At 36.9% G+C, this 18,252-nt stretch overlaps 1 long non-coding RNA gene across 1 annotated transcript; it reads left to right on the forward strand.

The window, feature by feature from the left end:
* The first annotated feature begins 2,894 nt into the window (after nt 1-2,894).
* Nucleotides 2,895-17,805, forward strand: LOC117802240. The gene is made up of 3 exons (XR_004625309.1): nt 2,895-3,017; nt 17,023-17,232; nt 17,768-17,805. It is a non-coding gene; the product is annotated as an uncharacterized LOC117802240 (long non-coding RNA).
* The last annotated feature ends 447 nt before the right edge of the window (nt 17,806-18,252 follow it).

The raw sequence follows: 18,252 nt of genomic DNA on the forward strand, positions 1-18,252 counted from the left end.
GGACCTTTTTGTCCATCTTCCTTTCAGGGCTTTCTCCCCCCACCCCCCAATCGAACCACGGGTCAGACCCTCCAAATTGAGAAAGAAAACTGCTTTTCTATGGGATCATAGAATTTTCTGCACAATAGGAATACACTCGCGGAAGGGGTCAAGCCAAAACTGAAAAACCCAAATGAAGGGCTTCAGAAATATAAACTAGAAGTTGTGGGCTTTGTCACCTGCTGCCGCTCGTCCGTCTAATAATAGAGTAATTGCTAATTCATGATGGTGAGCCGAAAGGAGGACGATTATGCATGTGCCTGTACAATCGTAAGAAGTGGCACTTTGTTTCCTGTGGCTGCCACCCAACAAAGGCAGCAGTGAGAAGCGGGGTCTGGTTACCCGGGTAGCCATGGTGCTGAAGCCGGCCATCCTGGCACGGCTCCGACTGGTTGCCTTTGTCCTCACAGACTGCCAGTGCCCTCCCTGTTGAAAGGATGAATATGTGGGCCTTCACACAACATCGGGGCTTAAATTAGTTGGATACATGGGGCCTCTTGGAGCACCTGCTCCCATTCTCAAATTCCAGCCCTGTTGGGAACTATTATCTGTCTCCCTTCTCTCACTCTCCCCCTTCGTAATTATGTTTAATCCCACAGACACCTGCCTTGGCTTTGGGGGACTACTGATAAAAAGAGATGAAAAGACCTTCCTCCCCCCCATTTCTATCCAAATCTACCAAATAAACACAACAGGCCCTGGTTAATTAAACATGTCTAAGGGGAAGGTGTGAGGAAAGCCCCATGAATAAGACGGAGTGCACACTCTCCTCCGAATCTTTGGGGTCTTTTTCACCAGGCTCCGAAGTCAGAAAAATAACTAAACCGTATTTTAAACCCTCTACCCCTAAAGCTTCCAATGGTACTTCTACTGAGATCTTGTGATGTTTGTATGTTCGGTACAGTTTTATCTGAAAAGCATTATATTCCTCACTGTCCTGACTGGAAAGTAAGACGAGCCAACGACAGACTAGATCATTTGTTACTGAAACGTTGCCGTGACAGTGTCGTACCTCAACATAGGAACGTTTTCTCTTAACATGCCTTCCACCTCTCCTTTATCACCCGGATTTAAAATTAATCTTACTAAAATTACTTTACAATCGCTTTTATGTTACAAATTACTTTTACTTCGAAAATGCAGCCTTAAATCTTCGTCTGGCATCCTCCAAAATATCCGTGTCGGAAACATTTAGGAACGTTTTAGAGAACTGCTTGGCTTGTTCTGGATTTTTGTCAGCATGTGGTACAAGAACAAATAATGATTTCATTTTTAAACAGTTATGAAATGAAAGGATCCTGGGACATATGTGTTTTGGGGAAATTTCACTCAAACAGTGGAGGGGAAAGAGGTTTGGAGAGACTGGTCATGGAGGCAAAAAGATGGTAAATAATTTTAAATAAGATCTTAATATACAAAATAATTATATAACAATAGAAGTTTCCTTTCTCTTTCCACCTGGAAGGTTAAGGTAATCAAGAGAACCAGACAGAAGTCTGAAGCATGACACTAAGTTGCAGGGGATATGGCTCTCTTTTGTACTAAAAGTCTTACAGGGGCACCTGCGTAGCTCAGTTGTTAAGCATCTGCCTTTGGCTCGGGTCATGGTCCCAGAGTCCTGGGATCGAGCCCCACATCAGGCTCCCTGCTTGGTGGGAAGCCTGCTTCTCCTTCTCCCATTCCCCCCTGCTTGTGTTCCCTCTCTCGTTGTCTCTCTCTGTTGAAACGTAAATAAAAATCTTTAAAAAATTAAAGAAATAAAAGTCTTCCTGGTCACAGGTAGAAGCTGGCTTTTTTTAGTCTCCAAGTCTGTGGATAGATGCAGGTAGGGCAGAAGATCAGTTTGGACCATCCTCTTGTGTGGATGAAAGGACATATTTTTTCCTGTTTAGGACCAAAAGTAAAGGAAGAACTATCTAAACATGGAAACAAGTTTTCGGGAAAAAAAAATTGTATGGGCTAAAAAATCGTATGGGCTAAAACTTGTATGGACGTGCTGAAAAAACAAACATGCTCTGGAGGTCCCCTGGTAGAGAACCAACAATTGTCATGTAATTTTTTGAATTCAAATGTAGATTGAAAAAAAATCTTACAAACCTATGCAATTTATGCGTTGAGCTTTCCCTTCCATTGTATTTGGCCAAAATCTTAAAGTCTACGTACATCAGCAAAAATTACATAAATGGTCAAAATCTACATAAACAGCCATAATATTGCCCATGCTTTCCTGGAGGCATGTGGTTTCTAATTGGTACAAGGGAGTTCAGGAATATGTAATTCCACATGGCATGAAATTTTGGATTATCTTGGGAGGGAAACTAGAACATGTTGACAAACAAGAATATTTTATTGGAACAGGTAGAGCCTCAGACATGGGGCATTGTATTTAGGACTTGGATGATGATTTGAAGCAGTTTATGTCCCACAGTGTTATTGTTGAGTGTGAGAAACAAATAGAACTTCCATGTAGATTTATTTTTATCTGAAAATAAGAAATGAATAATGTGTGACAAGGGAAATGTACACAGCACATGAATGATTGACTCTGGAACCCCCATTCCACCCATTTGCTGAATGCCCAGAGTAGAAGGTGAGGTATCAGGAGAGAGCATCCGTCCCCACAGAGGGGATGCCCATGGTGTCTTCTTGTGTGCGTTGGCTTTCCAATTTGTGCGATGTATTGTAATTTGCATGCTCGTAGTTAATGGAGATTTTCAAGGATATTAGCCTGTTTTAACTGAACTAAATCCTTATAAAATGGGAAAGTGGCTTAAAAAGAGCCCTGAGGTATGACTCTGGGTCAAAAATAATACAGATCATGTAATTGCAGCAAAGAAGAGATGGCAGAGCTGGCACTTACTGCCTCATATGAGCTCTTCATCAACTCCTTCAGGAGGCAAAAAGAATGATATCATCAGATCTGACGAGAAATCAGTGCCCTAGAATTAATATTGTACAGAAGATTATTTGAAATACAGGTATGTATCCACGGTTAATGGTGAGCCTTGTCTTAACTGTGTATTCTGCCTTAAGATTTTAGCTAAGAAGAGTGAAGCTATCAAACTTCGCAGGATATTTTAAAATCTCATTCATTTCATTTTTATCTCATCCTTTAAAGGTTGCTATTTTTGTGTGCATATAATAGTGCATAAATGTATTAGTACATGACTAGGTCTATATGCTAAATACGTGCATTATTACATTATGTGGTCTAAGAGGCTTGCATTTGAGAGTTGGTTCTAGTCTATGCTTAGTGTGTTGTTGCCTGAGTCATATTACCTCCTTGAATATCAATTGCTTCAACTAGAAAGTGTTGCTCAGTTATCATGTCCAAGTTAATTGTTTGGGTTGGTGAAGACTTAACGAAGCCTAGCCTCAGGAATCTTTTGCCAGGGTTTTAACAAAAAGTGGAAAAAGTCCCATATGCCCTTTTCCAGAATCCTTCACCAACAGCCTCTCTCTTAAACTTCGCTTCACAAAAACAAATCCATTGTTGAGAACTCAAAACTTCAAGGAAGCCCAAAGATATCTCTGGACCCTGGCTGAAATAAAAATTGTACATGTATGGTTTCCAAGGTAGCGTTGCTACCAAAAAACATATGTATATTTAGGAAATCTGCCTGAACTTTGAGTGACCTGAAGTCTACCAGCACACATTATAGGCTGGGACATCTGGTGGTCAATAAACTTATTTATTTATTTATTTATTTATTTTACATGAAGCAGCTGCACTTGAGCAGATGACCAGGGGCTGTGCAATCAGAGTGTGAATAGCTGAATGAGTAAATCATATTAGGCTTCTTAGGCACTTGTTTAAGGGCTACATGTGCCTTTTTAATTTTCCTTTATTAAGGTTGGCCCCAAACATAGCAGTGTGAGCAGTAGGGTTATTAGTGACTTATTTGCTTCATTAAAATTTATGGCACATTTTATATCCACCATCTGGGGCAATGTCTCCCCACCTCACTGTTAAAATGTAACTTAAAACCATGCCTGGCACTGATAATTCCTGCAAAAAACACTCTATAGGTGAAATTCTTTTTTTCTAATGCCAGGATTATCCTGCCAGGAACCCAATACACAAACACCATAACAGCAAGGTCAATATTTCCAGTCCAACCACACTCAATCACTGCTGGAACACAAAGTCTTATGTTCAAGTGTTTTGCCGTAAGTTTCTTGTTTATAGGTAAAGGGGAAAAAAAAAAAGAAGGGGAGTTGTTATTTTAAAAGTTGTAAACCCTGTAGAAAAATGGAAAAAACTTAAAATGCCTTTGGCAGAATGCTGTATATCTTGACCTGCTGTGGCTTAATTCAGGGGTATTTGGGTTTAGGGGGCTGCAGATGTATTAATAATAGGATGGATTTAAAGTAAAAGGCAGATATTTAAGAGTTTGTGGACTATCAGGGCCTGCCTCATCCACAAAAATGGTTGAAGTTTTGAGAAGAATATTAGCTATGGGGTACGGGGAGGGTCCACTTCCAAGCTTAACCTCTTGTTTCTTATTCAAGTGCCTGGGATGGAAATCTATGAGATTAGACTGGAAGATTCTTGAATATACAATCTGAGATCCATTTCAGAGTGGAGCCCTTGAGATGGAAAGAAGGATATTTGGGATAACACTTTGTGGATCCACACTTGGGATATAAATTCTGTCTATTAAACAATATTTTTTTTTGTTTAAGACACACACACACACACACATACACACACACACACTACTAGAATTCTTCAACTGGATAATCATTTTCTTTGGTTTCCGAACCAAACTATTAAACTATTATCATCAAACTATTAAAATACTATGATAAAGAATTGACTCAGTCTTGTAGTGTAGTGACCTGCATATTCTTGTCCCATTCGTGCCACTTATTTGCTGGGTATTCTCTGTGTTTGTGTTTCCTTATCTGTGAATAGGGAAAAGGAATATCTTCTAATCCTCTATAGAGTTTGTAATAATCAAATAAGATCATGAATGTTAAAAATTTAGAAAAAAGCTAAAAGCATTATTAAAAAGCAAGCCATGTGTTATTTTTTTTCCAGTAAGGTAACAAAATATTTGAATAGGAAAGGATCTTCTAAGGTTACCACCCCCCTTTCCAGACGATACTTTAAAAAAATTCAAACAGATGAGATATTTTGTTAGTGTTAAAAACTCCAAAAATGGGATTCAAACCTTCTTTGGAGATTCCTGAAATGTATAGTAGCCCTTGTTGCCAGATTTTACTACTACTGGTACTTCTCCTCCTCCTCCTCCTCTTCTTCTTTTTAAAGATTTGTTTATTATTTTAGAGAGAGAGAGAGAGTTGGGGCAGGAAAGGGTAGAGAGAGAGGAAGAATCTTAAGCAGACTCCCCACTGAGCACAGAGCCCAATTCGGGGCTCCATCTCATGACCCTGAGATCATGACCTGACCTGAAATCAAGAGTCCAATGCTTAACTGACTGAGCCACTCAGGCACCCCTTTCTTACTTATAACCTTAATTTCAGATCCTTTCTTAGGGGCATATTTTATCTTTCCGTAAAGTCAAGTCACCTCACTGGAAATGGGATGAGTAGACCCTTCTGATCCAGAAGTGACTTTTGCTAAATCTCACCACGGTTTTCTCTTTTCTAAATAAAATCATATATTTAAAATTTATAATTTCTCCAAAGTGCTTTTTAAAAATCAATTAATGAAATTACTAAACTGGAACAAATCAACTTCTAAATCTATATCCAGATAAAAATACATTTCATAAGTTAGGATAAAATTAAAAAATTTTCTGGAAAACAGAAGCTGAGAAGATTTATTGGCAGCAGGCTTGATGTACGAAAAAAATCTTAAAGAGAGTTATTTAATAGAAGGAAAATGATATCCAGATAAAAATTTGGGTATACACAGTAAATTGAAATACACTAGATATAGTAAATATGTGGGTAAATTTAAAGGAATTGGTTTTAATTTTTAATCTTTTAAAAAAGACACTAATCCAAAGTAAAATGAATAACAATGGAATATTATAGCATATGTAGAAATAAGATGTGTCAACAATCTCATAAAGAATGGAAGCCAGTAATGGTTCTGATTTAATATGTGAAATAATATAAAATAATGTTACTTGAAGATAGATGGTAAAAAGAAATAAAAGGATATATTTTACACGTCTAGAGCAACTACTGAAGACAATGAAACAAACTATAATATTGTTTATAAGCAAGGAGTAGAGAAAAAATAGACTCTAAAAATGCTCTATCCAGCAGAAGGCATGGAAGAGAGACACAAGGATACAAAGTAAGTGAGGCAAATAAGAAACAGCGTATGCTAGATTTAACTCAACTCTGTTTGTAATTACATTAAATACAAATGTCTTAAATAATATAATTAAAAGGCAGGAATAGATGAATAATAAGGGAAGACCTTACTCTATGCTACCTAAACCCAGTTAAAAAAAAAATAGACTACAAGTAAAATGAAAGAAGACAGACCTTGTATATTAGTTAGCTTCCTGAGGCTGCTATAGCAAATTATCACAAACCTGGTGGCTTAAAAAAAAATAGAAATTCATTTTCTCATAGTTCTGGAGGCCACATGTTTAAGGTCAGTATCCCTGACCCAAATTCAATGTCAGCCTGGATGCCATCCCTCCAGAGGCTCTAGAAGAGAATCAGTTCTCTGCCTTGTTCAGTTTTTGGTAACTCACAACATTTATTGATTGTGGCTGCATCTCTGTAATCCTTGCCTCTGAGTTATAATGCCTTCATCTTTTCCCTGTGTGTCAAATCACCTGTCTCTCTCTCATTAGGACAACTGTGATTGCATTTAAGACTGGCCCAGATAATCAAGGATAATCTCTCTCTCTCTCTCAAGATTCTTAACTTAATTACAACTACAAAGTCTTTGTCATATAAGGTGACATTTTCTGGTTCCAGAAGTTAGTTCATGGTATCTATGGAGGCTTGGCTTGAGACACCACATAATTACAAATAAAAATAAAACTGGAATGGCTATATTAATGTAAAAAAAAGTAGATATAATAAAAAGGAAAATCACAAGGTTAATAAAGGATATTACTTAATGATAAAGAAGTCAGTATCAAAAAAGAAGTCAATATCAATAATTTATAATAACTCGGAATGTATATGCCTCTAATAAAAGTGCCTTAAAATACACAGAACAAAGTCTAACAAAAATGAAAAAAGAAATAGAAAAATACGAGTATTGTAAGAAATTTCAACAAACTTACCTCAGTAATTGGTAGACTAAGTAGGCAGAAAATAAGCAAGAGTATAAACTTTGAAAACACTATCGACAAACTTGACCTATTTAACATTTATAAAATACTCTACCCAACAGTAACTGAATACAAATTCATTTTTAATACAGTGGAGTATTTACCAAGTTGTATTATTTTGTTGGAAATAAAATTGAATTCAATAAATTTAAAAAGATTGAAATCATACAAATATGCTTTCTGACCCCAGAGAAATAAAACTAAAGGGCAAAACCATAACGATGTCAAAACAATGCATAGGCTACACACACACACACACACACACACACACACACACACACACACACACGGGAAATAGAAGTACTTTGAACTAAAAGACAAACATATTCAAATTTGTGGAATGTCACTCAACCTGTGATTAGAGGGAAAATTTTAAGATTAAATGATTAAGAAAACAAGAAGGATTTTGAACAATTACATAAGGTAATACCTTTAGAAATTAGCAAAGGAAGAACAATCAAATTCAAATTAAGCAGAAAGAAAGTAGTAATAAAGGTAAGATTAAAAAAAAATCAAAGAAATGGAATACAGAAAAAACTAGAGAAAAATCAAAGCAAGCAATGCTGGTTCTGTGAAAACATCAGTTGAAATACAGTTGAAAACCTTTTTAGAGACTAATCAAGAAAGAAAATGAAGAAGACAAAAATATCTAATATCAGGAATGAAAGGAATAATTACACAAAATACAAATATAAAAAACGTGATGCTGGAGTTTTATAAATAATCTCCTGCCAATAAATTCCACAATTTAGACAGAAAGACAAATTAATTGAAAGACACACGGAAAGAAATACATTTCTCAAATAGCCCTGTATCAACTTTATAAACTTGAATTTGTAATTTAACTTTTTCATAAAGAAAAATTTAGGCCTATATACTTTCACTGCTGAATTCTCTATGATATTTAAAGCATAAAGAATTATAATTCTACACAAATTTTTTGCAGAACATAAAAGATAATGGTAAATTTTCCAATTCATTTTATGACACTAGAATTACCCAGATAACAAAATGAGACCAAGACACTACAAGAAAACTACAGACTATTATCTGAAAAGTAAAAAGGTTAAAAAAAATCCTTAACAAAAAGTTATCAGATCATAATCAGCCATATATAAAATAATAACCTTTTATGTCCAAACAAGATTTATCCAAGAAATGTAAAGTTAACATGTGAAAATCAATCAATTTAATTCATCCTATTCACAGACTAAAACAGGGAAAAAAACACTTTGTTTCAATAGAGCCAAAAAAAGTATTTTAAAAAAATTCAATATACATTTGTGTCTTTAAAAAGCAACAATTCTCAGCAGACAAGAAATAGAAGGGAAATTTCTTAACCCGATAAGGTGCATCTATGAAAAATCCAGAGCTAACATTATATTTAACAGTAAAAGACAGAATGTCTTCACCCTAATACCAGAAACAAAGCAAGGATATTCCATTCACCACTCTCTTGCAACACTGTATTTGAGATACTTCCTAGTTCTACAGAGCAAGAAAAAGAAATAAGAGGCACCCAATTTGGAAAGGAGAAATAAAAAATTTTGTTTGTGGTGCTATTATTCTCTATTTAGAAAAATCCTAACGAATCTACAAAAAACTTCCTGGAGATATCATGTGAGAGGATACCAGTTCAGCACACAAAAGTTAATCATATGTCTATATGGTAACATGTCCAATTGGAAGTTGAAATGAAAATGAAGGCATTTAAATATATCAAAAACATGATGCATTTAGGGTTAAATTTTTTTTTTAAAGATTTTATTTATTTGACAGGGAGAGACAGTGAAAGAGGGAACACAAGCAAGAGGAGTGGGAGAGGGAGAAGCAGGCTTCCCGCCAAGCAGGGAGCCCAGTGCGGGACTCAATCTCAGGACCCTGGGACAATGACCTGAGCCGAAGGCAGATGCTTTAATGGCTGAGCCACCCAGGTACCCCTATTTAGGACTAGATTTAACAAAACTCACAGAAGATCTATACACTGAAAACTGCTGAGGAAAAATAAAGAAAATCTGAATAAATGGAATTGTGTACTTTGTTCATGCACTGAGAGTTTCAAAATTGTTATAATTTAATTTCTTTTCAGTCTTCTATAAAAATTCAAAGTAACCCCAATCAAAATCAAGGCAAATTTTTAAAATAGAAATTGGCAGACTTATTTTAAAATTTATATGAAAATACAGCAGTTTACCTATAATGTGCCCAAGTGAGATTTTCTTTGTGTTCATTCCGATTGGTGTTTACTGAGGTTTTTGAATCTGTAATTTTGTGTCTTTCATTAAATTTGGTAAATTTCTAGCCATTATTCCTTCTAATGTATTCTTTTGCTCTATCATTTCTCTCCTTTCCTCTGTTACTCCAATTATATCCTTGGTAGGGCTCTTGAGTCATCTCACAAGTTCCTGAGTGGTTGCTCATTTTTGGCCTTTTTTCTTTATATTCATCATTTCTACTGAACAGTCTTCAAACTCATGGGATCTTTCCTATGTCATCTCTTTTCTGCTGTTAATCACATCCACTGAATTTTTTATTTTAAATATGTATTTCTCAGTTCTATAATTTTCATTAGATCCTTTTTTAATAGTTTCTATTTTTCTGCTGAGATTCCTCAGTAGGAACAGATTTTCTTTTACAGTCTTGAGCATATACAATAACAGTTGTTTATGTGCCAATTCCAACATCTGGGAATAGAGTCGGTTTCTAGTCATTGTCTTTTCTATATAGAAGAGCTTATGTTTTCCTATTTCTTTCTTTCTTTCTTTTTTAAGATTTTATTTGAGAGAGAGAGAGACAGAGAGACAACATGAGCAGGAGGGAGGGGCAGGGGGAGAGGGAGAAGCAGACTCCCTGCTCAGCAGGGAGTCCAATGCAGGGCTGGATCCCAGGACCCTGGGATCATGACCTGAGCCAAAGGCAGAAGCTTAACTGACTGAGCCACCCGGGTGACTCTGTTTTCCTATTTCTTATTATGTTGAATCATTTTGGATTGTATCCTGAACATTGTAAATGACATCTCACAAAATTTTGGGCAGTTATGTTCCTCTAAAGAGTCCTGTGTTTGTTTTTGTAGGTTGTGAAGTGGTCTTAACTGAAACTGTTTTGTTTTCCTTGCAGTTCAGTTGTTTTAGTCTTTCCAGGGACGCTTGTTGTTTGCATCATATATGTGTCAGATATGTATTTGAATCATATATGTGTCATACAAGGGTCAGCCAGAGACTCAGGGACATTGTGTATGTAGAATCCAAGGTTCCCTTCTCTGACTCTTCCTATTCTGGAATTCCACCTTCCAAGGCATGTGGTTGCCCCAAATTCTGTTCTGATTCATCAACTCCATAATGTTGAGGTTTTTCTACTGAAGTTATAGCTATCCCACATTGAATACTAGGGACTACTCTCAGGGTAAAAGCTATAAAATGGGGAACTCAGTATCATTGCTGTGTTAGTTTTCTAGTATTGCCATACAAAATTACCTTAAACATGGTGGCTTAAAAAATAAACTTATTCTTTCAGTTTTAGAGGCTGGAAGTCCAAAATTTAGGGTTAGCAGGGTCTTGCTCTCTCTGAAGGCTTTAGGGGAGGATCCCTTTTTGCCTTTTCCTAGGTTTTGATGGTTGTCAGCAATTCTTTATACCCCTTGGTGTATAGACACATCATTCCAATTTCTGTCTCTATCGTCGGATGCCATTTTCCCCATGTGTCTTCTTGTCTAAATATCCCTCTTCATTCAAGGAACTTAGTCATGAAGTATGACCTCATCTGAACTTGACTGGATCTGCAAAGACCCTATTTCCAAATAAGGTCACATTTGCAAGTATGGAAATTAGAACTTGCACATATATTTTGGGAGATATAATTCTACCCACCACAATTCTCTTCTTGTGAATGTTCCTTCTCAAAGAGAGTCTTTGTCTCTTTTTGTCCACTCTCGGGTATCTTCATGAAGTTGTTTTCTACTTTTTCCAGAATTTATAGTTGTTCTCTCCAGCAGGATTGGTTTTATAGGAGCTATTGTGCCATACTTGAGGTGGAACTTCCTTCCCTCACAGCTATGTCTGTTTGTCTATCTGTCTCTATCTTTTTCTCTATCTCAGTTCTTCTATGTGTGTGCGTGTGTTCCCTCTCTCACCACCATACAAATACAAATGCCCTTGAGGCTTTAGATAGAAGATTTGTGATATCACTGGATTTAAGCCCAAATAATTCTTAGCTTCTTATTATATACTTCCTCCTCAATTACAGTTTTGTTTCATTCTTCATTTCTTTAAGAAAAAATAAATTTAAAGTGGCCAAAAAATTAAGCGAAAAGGTAGGAGACTTTCCTGTTTGTCTTATATTTTTTTGCATGACTTTTACCTCAAATTTTAAAGAGAAGGGTAGGATATAATTAAAAACACACATATTTCTTAATGACTTCATGCCTTGACTACATGCCCCTTCCCCCCTAAAATCTCCAAACTTTGAAAATTTCATGTTTGGTTTGGAACACAGAAAGAAAACTGGGCAAAAACTTTCTCTGTCTACAAATACTCATGAGTTTCATGGAATTATCTATTTGAACCTCAATTTCTACATCTACATGAGGGTTATTGTGAGGATGAAGTACAACATTTGAGTTACAGTGTGTGGCACATCCAAGCAAAAATAGATCTTGTTCACTGGAATTTGGCCTTATGTTGTCCTTCATGTCTTTTTCATACTTTCACTTTCCCTTAATATATTTTGACGGGACTTTAAGAATGACAACTTTACATACAACAAAATAACTAGTTGAGGTAAATGGAATTTATACCATACATGACTTGGACCATCTATTGGTTTTGAATGGGTTTTTCCCCTGAAAGCTGTGTTCGCAATTGCCCTTCAATCCTTTTGCTACATAGAGTAAGCCGGTGCCATGGACACAATTCTACACAGTTCTCCCCAAAAACGTTTATTCCATTTTCCTCTCAAAGACTGAGGATTTTGTGCAGCTACCTCCTCTGTAAACTCCACCTTATTGAAAGCATAGCAAGTCTTTTGTTAATTTGAGTATTCAAGCTTCATAAGTATAGGTTGACTCATTTTTTTTATCCCTAGGCACTCAGCTTTGCTGTGCCTACAATGTGGATAATAACATGTGCCTTATTCATGCTTCTGAGAAATGCAAGGAAAGTTAATTAGAAAATGTCAAGAAAGCTCTCCAAGCTCCTTAGAGGAAAGAGCATCACGTGACTACAATACATCATTAGTATAAAAATAAGACCATTCCCAATCCCACAGCTCTTAAGGGTCTTTACACATTGCTAGTGCATTTAAGAAATAAAATTATAGACTCACTGAACTGGAAAGAATCTCAAGTAGTCATATAGCCCATTCCCTGCTTCAAGAGAGACCACAGTTCTACCATCCCATATGACTTCCTAACCTATTTTTAAGACTTTTAAGGAAAAACTTTTAAGTTCCAAAACTCCATTTGATAATTTGTTTCTGCTGCTTAATATCTCTCACCTACATAAAATATTTTTTAACCTACTTTTAAGGAAATGTAATGCAATCTAATATTATTGAAGATACAGACTGGGGTTTCTTAGTCAAGAATTACTGACCTCAGTGATTTTACACAGCTAAATAAAGGATGTAAGGGAGAAGGCAGAGATGAGATTTGACCCTGAAATCAGGTCAACGTCTTGATTATAAATCTTTTATTTAAAAGAATATTCTTATAAAATTTTAAGAATCTACTTACATGGATTTGCAAAAGATGCTCATTTCCTCCATTCTGTTTTCAGTTGTGTCTACATTTATTATGTTTGTTTTTTTATAGGCTGAAAATCAGATTTTAAAAATTGGACTTGATCTAAAAAAAAAAAACAGGAAAAAATACTTGAGAGAACCTAATAAAATTACAACTTCCTCAAAAATATTTTCCTAAATATAATTGGAGTTACAGTATAATCAGAAATATTTATAGCAGGTTCATTAGGCTACCTTCTACTGCAGCTTGGGATTCAAAATAATATATGCATTGAGTAAATGGATTTATTTAAGGAAAGGATATGTTAATGCATGCTTAATTTGGAGGCATGCAGTATTTCAGGTGACATACATCTGAGAACCATTTACAATTTGAATATTTTTAATTTTCATATATTTGGAAGAAACCAGTGTTGTTCAGTCATCAAAAACTTATTTGAACGTTTCTGCCAAGCAGATAATGACCTCCCTCCCTTTATAAGATTCTTGATGTTCCCTTGCACTATGTTTGACCAATTCTCTTGGATCTGGTCCCTATCCTACTACTTTATATTTCTCTTTTCTTTGGCCAGTTTCATAATGCCTCCAAATCCCATTTTCCCTTGGATTTGTTGATCTTGAGAAATCCATAATTTAAACAAGGAGAGACGTGAAGCAGACAGTTGCAAAGAGCTTCAAAATTTATTCAACCAAGTTTAATTTGTCCAAAATTATGGACCCACTTATAGTCTTACACCAATAATTTGCACTTAGGGCTATCAGAATCTGTTTATAAGGAAAGCCATTATCATACATATTTACATAACAAACTATATTAAAGACTTAGTAACAGCTATTGCTTTTGGGTAATTTGATATAAAAAACTACAATGCTACAATATACTGCAAAATATAGAAGATTCTTGGAGTTTATATTAGCAAGATATGACATTAAATAGAGCATGTGATCTCAACTCTTTAGTTCTACACCTACTTTGGATTATAAGAGCATTTACTCAGAGGATCTGGATATATATTTCATTATTTCTGTGCCCCCACATCCCCTAGACAACACACACATTCCAGAAAGAAAGAGATGAAATAATTAAAAGTAGCCGATCAACCATAATGCGTGTGATTTCTTTGCGAGGATCTGGAACTAAATTTTTGCCCAAAAGGACATCAAAACTAAAGTCAAGCTTTTTCCAGTAGCAGTGATTTAAACAAACATGTGCTGGGACTTATATTTAGACATAAAGGTACACAGCCAGAGGTTTTATTCAGGATTACCATTAAAGAAACTCCCCTCAGGGCCTTGTAAAAGATGGTATTTGAATTATAAGTAGACATATCCCATTTTCCACATTCTGCAAGCCACTGACTAGTTCTCATTGCCTGGATTGTGGCAAGGGGGGGTGCCCTCTTTTGAATCTCTGTTGAGCCCTGTCTCTATGTAATTATGAGTTTGGAGATCATTAAAAGTCTTAAAATTTGGGGGGGTGGTACATAAGACTGCTTTTGAAGTTCTGTAGCTGCTATACAACATGTTCTCAAAAGCTTTTGATATATACATGGCTCATTAAGTAAAGGTCAAAATTGGACAATGTCCTGTTAATTTCCTTTTGCCAGAGAAATCAATATCTACATCAACATTCATTAAATTTGACAGAAGCTAAGAAAGTTAGATGTGAAATGTAAATCAATACTTATTCCTGATAGGATTAACTTGCTGTACAGAGAGTATAAAACATCAATTCTTTATACATATTGTTCAACCCAATACTCCACTTTAGCCTTAGGGAGGCTGCTTTTTTTTTGTCTTTTTAGCCTTCACCTCTAATCTGCCTTCGGGTTTTTGTTGGCTGGAGCTGAGTATTACATCCTTGAACAAATCTTACATCTTGTTAATACATATGCAATGTGATATTTCCTTTTGTATTATTAAGTTTGCAACTTGTTAAGACTAAATCATGCCCACCAGCATCATCCCAAAAATCTGGGTATTTGAAATTTCGTTTCAGAACATATTTCATTTCCCTAGAAAATGTGCAGATTAAAGAATTTCATTTTCTCCCCCTTGCACTTATCAGCAGAGCTTTTGATAGCCTATGAATTCCAGAAGAATAAGTTTGCAAAAGTTCAGTTTATTGACACAAACATCTAGGAGTTGTTTGGTTTGTTGTCGGTTCTATCTCTGAGATGCTAAACTCTGCAACTATGTAATTCCATGAACCCAGCCTTATTTTAGTTGGCATTGATGCTCATAATTATAGTTATGTGCTACTTTTTTCAAACACTTTATTTATTTATTAGAGAGAGAGAGAGAGAATGAGTGGGAGGGGCAGAGGCAGAAGCTGACTCCCTGAGGAGCAGGCAGCCCGATGTGGAACTCGATCCCAGGACCCTGGGATCATGACCTGAGTCAAAAGCAGACAATTAACCCACTGAGCCACCCAGGCACCCTGGCTATGTGCTATTGCAAGATTCTAAGATAACTTTTGAACAGAAGCATATTAAATCATGTACATTATAGTTGTGGTGTTCTGTGGATTTTGTTACATTTTGATTTTTTAATAGATTTTATTGATTTGTTTGAGAGAGAGAGAAAGAGGAAGACCAGAGGGAGAGGGGCAAGAAGACTTCAAGCTGAGCATGGAGCCTGACATGGGGCTTGATCTCACAACCCTGAAATCATGACCTGAGCTGAAATCTAGGGTTAGATGCTTAACCAACTGGGCCACCCAGGCACCCCACAATTTGATTTTTTTAATAGAAAATGTATAAATGACAGCCATTAACACCCCACCGTCCTCCAACACACACACATTCTAGCATTAGATAAGAATTTCTGGGTATGTCACATTTGTCTGGAAGTCTGAAAAAGAAATTATTGCTTTTCCTCTCCAAACAAACTTGGGTTTGCTAAATTCTCAACAGATGCCAGCGAGCACTGTACCCTGTTGGGTCCCTCTTCATCTACTTGTTCTCTGGCCATCCAGAAATTTCTCAGTAGTAACAGAACTGAGCCTGGTTGGCAATAGGAAAAAATCCAAACCAGAGAGAACTGCACTCCACGGGCCGAGTGGGCTCATCAGGAGGTGATGAGGGACATTATCTAGAAGGATTCTAACAGAAACCAAGGGGAAGCACTCAGACATGAAAATAGAGAGAAGGATGTTGATTTTTTCATGCAGAAATTAGAGCAATCATTTTGTAGAATAAATAGGTTTCCATCACTTTCCTGCTTTAAAACAATAACTTTCAAGAGAATTAAAGTAACATACGTCTCTAAGTTCTAGGTAATTTGATGCCATGTCTCCTTCTCTATACTTTTCTCCTGTCACTTCCCACATCATTCGCCATGTAGTTAAGTCTTCTTTTTGTCCCTGGACATGCCAAGGGCTACAGGTTTTACATTTGTTGTTTCTGCTGTCTGACACACTCTCTCCCTAGACCATTGCATGGCTCCCCCTCTCATTATTCTGGACTTCGCTTATGTGATGCTTCCTCACAGGCGTCTTCCCTGATCTTCACCCTAGAGAAAGTGACTCCTTCACTGAGGATGTGCCTTACACTCTTGGTGTTATTTTCTTCACGGCACATTTAGTGTATTCATATTTCTATGCCTTTTCGCTAGATTATAAACTCCAAGTGTTAGGGATTCTGTAACTAGAAAAGAGCCTGGTGTAATAAGCATTTAAATACAACCATACCGATCAATGAATGATTTCATAGAAAAAAAGCAGAACCCTTGTCTGATGGAGTTGTGGAAATGGGCTGCTGTCTGGGCCCATAAGGCAGAGATGCAGACATGAGGGACTTGAACAGGGAGCCAGGGACCGGACTTGGAGTAAAACTGAGTTCATGCATTTGTAATTCCAGTTCTGTTCACAGGTCCTACCTACGTGTCTTGGGAGGAAACTCTTCAGGGATCGGAGGTCACACTTGTTTCCTGAATCTCATTCTGTGCTTCCAATTCTTTGTTCTCCTAACAGACACCCCTGATTCCATGCTGCTTAGACACCGACAACTCCCTCACAGGCCCTCAGACCTCCCAGATGCCAGTGCAGCTTCGAGAACTTCTGCCTACCGCTACCTTCTCAGTGCTGACAAACCTCCATTGATAAGCAACACCTCCCCTCTACCTCTCCCACGACTTTCCCGCAAGATGCCCGGGAAGATCCATCTACTGGCGATGGTTACAGGTCAGTTTGGTTTTGTCCACATGATAAAGATACATGCTTTCCAAGTTCCCTGAGAGGATCAGAATTGATGTGAGAAATCCACTTTCTTTGGAGCTTTGACATCAGTGTCTCCATAAATTTCGATCTTTGAGATGAGAAGCAAGCACTTATCAACAAGACTGCTTGGTATACTAGAAAAGTCAGCAGATCTGTCATATTTATTAAAGTACTAAGAATCACCTTAGTAGAGAACTTCCAAATATCTCATATAATAAGAAACAAATCTGCTATAAAATCATGAAGCTTAAACTTCAGGTCCTTCTCTTATATCTCGGGCCCTTCCATGGCCTTGAGAAGGGGCCTAGGGTCTTAACATAGTCACATATTCATATAAAATTTGATAAAAGTATGCTATTCCATTCTGAATCCCCTTCCATCCCATTACCCTTCCTGTTGGCAGGCGTTGGGGTGGCTGTGATCATTCCCAGGGTAATCTAGCTAAGGTGGAGTTAATTAATTTATTTATTTTTAAAGATTTTATTTATTTATTTGACAGAGAGAGAGACAGCCAGCGAGAGAGGGAACACAAGCAGGGGAGTGGGAGAAGGAAGAAGCAGGCTCATAGCAGAGGAGCCTGATGTGGGGCTCGAACCCATAACGCCGAGATCACGCCCTGAGCCAAAGGCAGATGCTCAACCGCTGTGCCACCCAGGCGCCCCCTGGTGGAGTTGATTTCGGAACACATTTATGGTGGATGTACTGGGATATATTCCTGTGGTTTGTAATTGCTTTCATTATGCTGTGCATGGATTTGCGGGTGGCGTAATCCACACTGTGGTGGACTGACGGATCTGTGTTTGACATCTCAGTGACCTCCCATGGAAGTTCAGAGCTGGAGGTACGAGATGCAGGGGTTCTGATATATTTTCTGTAAAAGTTAATCATTTTCCATCGACGATGGTTCATTGTGAACTAAGAAACCACTGGGACTTGGTTTCTTCATAATCTTTGTAATATCATATCTGTTTATTAGAGAAAACT

This window comes from Ailuropoda melanoleuca, chromosome 5 (assembly GCF_002007445.2).
Source record: "Ailuropoda melanoleuca isolate Jingjing chromosome 5, ASM200744v2, whole genome shotgun sequence".
Lineage (NCBI taxonomy): Eukaryota > Metazoa > Chordata > Mammalia > Carnivora > Ursidae > Ailuropoda > Ailuropoda melanoleuca.